At 41.7% G+C, this 6,280-nt stretch overlaps 1 pseudogene; it reads left to right on the top strand.

Moving 5' to 3' along the window:
* The first annotated feature begins 891 nt into the window (after positions 1 to 891).
* On the top strand, positions 892 to 4,548 carry LOC112415853 (protein BEX2-like; annotated as a pseudogene).
* The last annotated feature ends 1,732 nt before the right edge of the window (positions 4,549 to 6,280 follow it).

The raw sequence follows: 6,280 nt of genomic DNA, 5'->3' as shown, positions 1-6,280 counted from the left end.
CTGTGTGAGTGGCAAAAACCAGGCTGTCGATGCCAGGGCTTGTGTACCATCTGTTGGTCCAGGTCATCACTACTGTTAGTGATGGTGCTGAGGAGGTGTGTGTGGGGGTGAGTTTTAATAAAGGTAGATGATTTATAATCTTGTCTTTCTAACTAAGCACACGGACACACATACTTTACTTGTATGAACTGATGACAGTTTTGTTTTGTTTTGTTTTGTTTTGTTTATAAATTTATTTATTTATTTTTGGCAGTGTTGGGTCGTTGTTTCTGTGCGAGGGCTTTCTCTAGTTGCGGCGAGCGGGGGCCACTCTTCATCACGGTGCGCGGGCCTTTCACTGTCTCGGCCTCTCGTTGCGGAGCACAGGCTCCAGACGCGCAGGCTCAGTAGTTTTGGCTCACGGGCCCAGTTGCTCCACGGCATGTGGGATCTTCCCAGACCAGGGCTCGAACCCGTGTTCCCTGCATTGGCAGGCAGGTTCTCAACCACGAGCGCCACCAGGGAAGCCCTGTTTTGTTTTTTAATAATTGAAAAAAAAGAGTCAGACTGATTACTCTTTGGAGAAAGGGGTACCGTGTTTCTTCCCAACTCCCCTCAAAACAGGCTTCACAAAGGAGATGCAGGAGATGGAGCCTGAATAGAGTGGCTGTGCAGGTTCATAGTAGGGGCTGGGGGGATGGCTGAGAGAGTAAATACATCAAGACATGCTCATTTTGCTTCTATTATTATATGCCTCACTCTGGTAGCTATAAAAAAGATCTTTCTGAGGATATTTCCCTCAAGGAGCTTGCACTGTCTAGGAGACAAGCCCTACAGATATAAAATAATTAGAGAACACCACTAACACAAGTGCGAGATGTGCAGTACTGACAAGTGATTCCCATCCTGGACATGAGGATCTACGGTCAAGTACAGCTTATTGTGCACAAGCTCTGTAGTGCTACGTGGCAGACTGTAAGGATCTTTGTTCTACATACCTGTGTGTGTGTGTCTGTGTGTGTGTGTGTGTGTGTAGGGCAATGGAAGGTATATGATCATACGATTGTGATTATACTTTTAATCTCTATTGATTGAGAATATACATATATATGTGTAGATGAATTCAAGAACACCTTGGAATAAGGATCTTGCACCTATGGGTGCAGGACCTGCATGCTTTAAGAAAAAAAGCAAAATGAGTCAGGAAAGATGGGAGGTTGTGGGACTTAGGATACACAAGAAGAACCAGTGAAATGTGGATTAAAAGAAGAGTAGAGGTGTTCAAAGCAGAGGGAATACAGAGTTAAGGCTCAGATGATGGTATCAATTTTGAATTTGTGGGGCCTGTAGGGAATAATGTCATTTTTCAACTCTACGTTTTTCGTGGCTTTCTCTTTTCATAGTCTAATATAGTTAAGTAAGAACCTACCTGGAATGGAATTGTTCCTTATAATTTCATGGCCAAAGGCATCATGAAAATTATTCAAATTGCTATTTTTTCCATTGCAATGTTTCTAGATCACTTAGGTAATTCACAGTAGAGATGTATGTACTAGGCCAGATCATCTTCAATACATTCTTTCCATTCTTACTGGTAGAGAAATTCTAAAGTGAAAACTATAAAATGCCACATACTGATTTCAATAGCTACTCAGATCTGGTTAAATGGATCTTGCCATGTCTGGAGTGTTTAGCCCTCTAGAGGGGAACAAAGGCAGCACTCCATTGAATACCTGGGTAATCAGCCTGTTAATCAGGTAATCAGCCTGTTTATTGTACCATTGTCCTGAGAAGTACCAGTGACTATTTCTGATTTTCCAAAGAACATGAAACAATAGTGGAAGGAATGTTCTTAGAGCATAGGGCAAACATTTTAGCTTTATAGCTTGGTATCTGAGATTACACCCAGACAACATTCAGTTTCTTATATCCTCAGGCTAATAATATTTTACTTCCTAAAAGGCCTGTGTTGTTTCCCAGCTTCAAGACAAGGTTCCCAAAGAGAAAAAGAGATGTTAGACCCTTTATGGTGTCCCAAGTGATCCAGATAAATGAAGACAGAGCTAGAGGTGGAGAAATTATGTTGTTTCACAAGAGAAAGTAGGATGGGGACAGAAGGAGGTTGTATCAATCAGCTCCTGTTGTAATGACATTACATATGTAATGACAGACATGTAATGACATGAATAACAAAGCACCCCAGAACTCAGGGGATTACAACATGAGCATTGCTTTTTCTTGTGCACAAGTCTTTAGCTTTGCAGCCATGACTGCTCTAGGCTGTGGGTTGGCTCTAGAATGCACGTTGGGACCAGATCCACTCTAGATGTCTTTCATCTTCCTTAAACAAGTGTGGACAAGTGACTGCCTGAAGCAAGTTCTTCCTGATACTCAGCAACCTGGGTCATTACCACAAACCAAAAATCAAATGTGAGAAAAACCTGGAACTTCTAAAGAATCTCTTGAGATGCAAGAAAAAGAAAAAAATACCATTCATGACCTGGGAAATATGGTTCTCTCCAAACAGCCTTCCTGACCTCACACCCTTGCTCCTACTTCCCATGTATACCTTCTGATGAGCTTCTGAATTGTCTCTACTCCTTCAAGTCCACTGATACATGGCTGAACTCACAATAACCCCAAAACTTGATATTAAAGGAAAGAGGCAAAGAAAGAGAAAGGCCACATTTAGTAACAAACAGAAGACCCTACTTTGTAAGTTACTCATTCTCTCTACGCCTCAGTCTCTACAAAATGGGACTTTTGACTGTAGACAATGTTGGCAGCCTAAAAGCAGTAAAGCAACTAGATGCAGGGGAACGGAGCTGCAAAGTCTTGAGTGCCTTCCTGAGAGACATGCTAGAATTAAACAACTTTAGCAACATCTTCTCCTTAAATAAAAATCACCATTAAGAGAGTTTCTAAAGGCCAAGCCTGAACCCAAAATAAATATGTTAATAGATACTTATTGGGGGCTTCCCTGGTGGCGCACTGGTTGAGAGTCTGCCTGCCGATTCAGGGGACACGGGTTCGTGCCCCGGTCCAGGAAGATCCCACATGCCGCGGAGCAGCTGGGCCCGTGAGCCATGGCCGCTGAGCCTGTGTGTCCGGAGCCTGTGCTCCGCAACAGGAGAGGCCACAACAGTGAGAGGTCCGCGTACCACAAAAAAAAAAAAAAAAAAAAAAAAGATAAATACAAGGCATCAACGTATTAAAGAGGCAAAGATAAAATGCTACGGGAGTTCAGAATAAGGAGTACTACTGCCACCTGAGTTGAGAGCAGAGAAAGGGGTAACATGGAAAACTTCACAGGGAAGATGGAATTGGAGATAGGAGGTACAGAATTTGAACTTCAAGCACAGGATAAGTCATGCCCTGCAAAGTGAAGGAAGGTGAACAAAGTAGCAAAGACATGGGGAGGTCATGGGTGGGAAGAACATTAATTCAGCCTCACTGGCACAAAGGATAAATCAAGAGATATAGTGAGAAATGGGGTCAGAGGGGTAAATTGAGGCTGGATATGGAGGGTCTCAAGTGCTACACAGAAGCATCTTATTTTATATCATACACCCAACTGACAGGAACAGGAGGATGATGAAAAAAATGGACAGGTGTGCAATTTTACAGTAAGTGAGGCCCAAATGAAAATATCAGTATCAACTTTGACTTCAATGTCACAAAGAAGCAAAACCTTTCCACACATTTTGAAAAAATCATTACCATAAAGAACAAGTGACTTAGCCTGCCTGAAGTGGGATCACGGTAAAGAATTTTGCATTTCATTTAGCTTTATAAATACATATTTCTCCACTTGCTTTTAATCTGGGGGAAAAAAGTTCTGCAATATCCTTCTCCATGAAAATGATAAGATTTTCACACCTGGTGTCTATCTGTAACGAACACAACATATTCAAAACTTCACTTAGCTTGGAGTGGGAGATTTAAGTCCTGGATTGTATCAATATCGAAGCTCTAAGCTGCACGTGATAGGAAACGTCAACTCAACTAGCTTAAAAAATAAACAAGGGGCCGGGAAGGGGCCAACCGCCTGGCTGCAGCACCCCGCTGCCCCAACCCCAAGCTTCTGCAGGTCTGTAGGTTTCAGTGAAGCAGCGAGAGAATCGGGAGGAGAAGACAGCAAGGACAGCCCAGAAGCAATGGTGTCGCAAGAGGAACAAGCAGTAAAAAAAATCTCAGCATGGAAAATGCCAACCAGGAGAATGAAAAAAAGGATGAAAAGGAACAAGATGCTAATAAAAGAGAGCCTTTGGTCCTCCCTTTGGAAGCTGGTGAATATCGTGTACCTGGAGGAAAGTTCCATGTTAGGCATAGAACTTTCCTAGGCAGTTCCTACGCAGTTGCATGTTAGGCAGCCCATCCTGCACTATATACGGGACACGACTCAGAGGCTTGGAGAACCACAGGCAAGGATGAGAGAAGAGAATATGGAAAGGATTGGCGAGGAGGTGAGGGAGCTGATGGAAAAGCTGAGGGAAAAGCAGTCTGTGGGCAGTTAGCACGGACCTCCCTCACCATGACCATCGTGATGAGTTTTGCCTTATGCCTTGAATCCTGATGTTTTACCCTGAAGTTAATAGGGAGACACACCTGCTTCCTTAACTTACATGTTTGTGACGTACCTTTGTTGTAAACCTTTTGGTGTTACTTGTTTCTTGCGGGTCTCCTATTTCCAGCTTCTAATTGAATATTGTGTTTTTGACCCAATCTGTAAGTTTCTGTCAGCAGGAGAGTTTTACTTATCGCATGGAGAGATGTTCATTATATACTGTGAAGTTAATAAAGCAGTTTTAAAAAAAAAGTTCACTGTGCTGTACACCTGAAACTAACACAATATTATAAATCAACTATACTGCAATTTAAAATATTAAACTAAATTTTTAAAATAAAGATGAGTTGGCTGCACACTGAAAAACCAGAAACAAATGAAGAAAATAATCACTCTTAAGCCAAAAAGCCATTGGTTAACGACTCAGGTATATGTTTGCATGTTGAGTTTCCCCACACCTGAGAAGATAACCAAAGTCATGGGCTGAGAGGAGAGGGAAGCAGAGACTAATTAAGGGGGCAGGAGAAGGTGACACTGACAATCTTAAACTCACAAGAGCAGTTGGGTTATCCTCACTGCTTCCATTGAGGGGCATCAAGAAAAGAGTGGAAACAATAAAAGAAATGCTTGCAAAGATAAAAACTAAACAAACAAATAAATAAGAATTACTGCCTCATATAAGTAGAAATCCAAGGCAGAAAGTTTCCAAAATTGGTTAATTCAGCAACTCAGCAACATGATCCAGAACCCCAGCGATTTCCCTTTCTGCTCCGCCATCCTCAGCATGCCACTCGCCGTAGGGCTAGCTCCCCTCGTGGTGACAAGGTGGCTGCCTCAGTTCTAGGCAGCAAATCTCAATCGGTAAAGCCCAGCTGAAAAAAGGAGGGCATCAGTCCTGTGTGTCTGCTTTCATGAGCCAGAGAACTTTTACAAGAAGCCCCTTGAACACTTTTCCTCTCATTTCATTGGCTAGTTGCCAGGAAGAGTTCACATGCCTATTCTTAAGGCTGAGACTAATCAGGATTAGCTCTGGGTCACTGAGTCAAGGGTAAAAACCTCAACTATTAGGATCAGCCACCAAGGAAGAGTAAACGGCCTTGGGTTGGCAACCAACAATGCCTGCTGTATAGCCTCCCACTACATGCTGGATGACTGTGTATGACCTTTAACATCTCTGAGCCAGGACATCCTCATTTGTAAAGTAAGGAATTTCATAAATTCCACATGTTACTTTTCAACTTCCTGTTAATTATCTTTCATGAAATGTTATCTTTCTCTTCCAAATTTTCTTCTCTTTAGCTGTATCTCTTGTTTTTGACTGAAATTTAGGAAGCTGGTGGTTTAAGGCTGCAAAGGCATTTTCAGATAAAATTGAGATGAACAGAAAAAAAGTGGTAGAAAAAATTTGCAATTCATACAGAAAAAGGGCTGATTATATATATATATATATATATATATATATATATACATACATATAAGAAAGAAGGTTCCTTCAAATTGGAAAGAAAAAAATCGAATTAAAAAATGGGTGAAGTTCATAAAGAAACAGATCCTGAAAGAAGAAATACAAATGATCCTTAGGTATCTGAAAATGACACAGTTCAGTTATAGTGAGAACAATTCACATTAAAACTACACCGCAAAACCATTTTTCACCTGTTAGACTGGAAAAGGTCCAAAAGTTTGGTAATGCCCTCCATGGGCAAAACTTCAAGAAAGCAGGAGCCACGTGTG

The sequence above is a fragment of the Neophocaena asiaeorientalis genome, unplaced genomic scaffold (assembly GCF_003031525.2).
Source record: "Neophocaena asiaeorientalis asiaeorientalis breed wild unplaced genomic scaffold, Neophocaena_asiaeorientalis_V1.1 scaffold118, whole genome shotgun sequence".
NCBI classification, from domain to species: Eukaryota; Metazoa; Chordata; class Mammalia; order Artiodactyla; family Phocoenidae; genus Neophocaena; species Neophocaena asiaeorientalis.
This window is presented reverse-complemented; position numbering and strand designations above follow the sequence as displayed.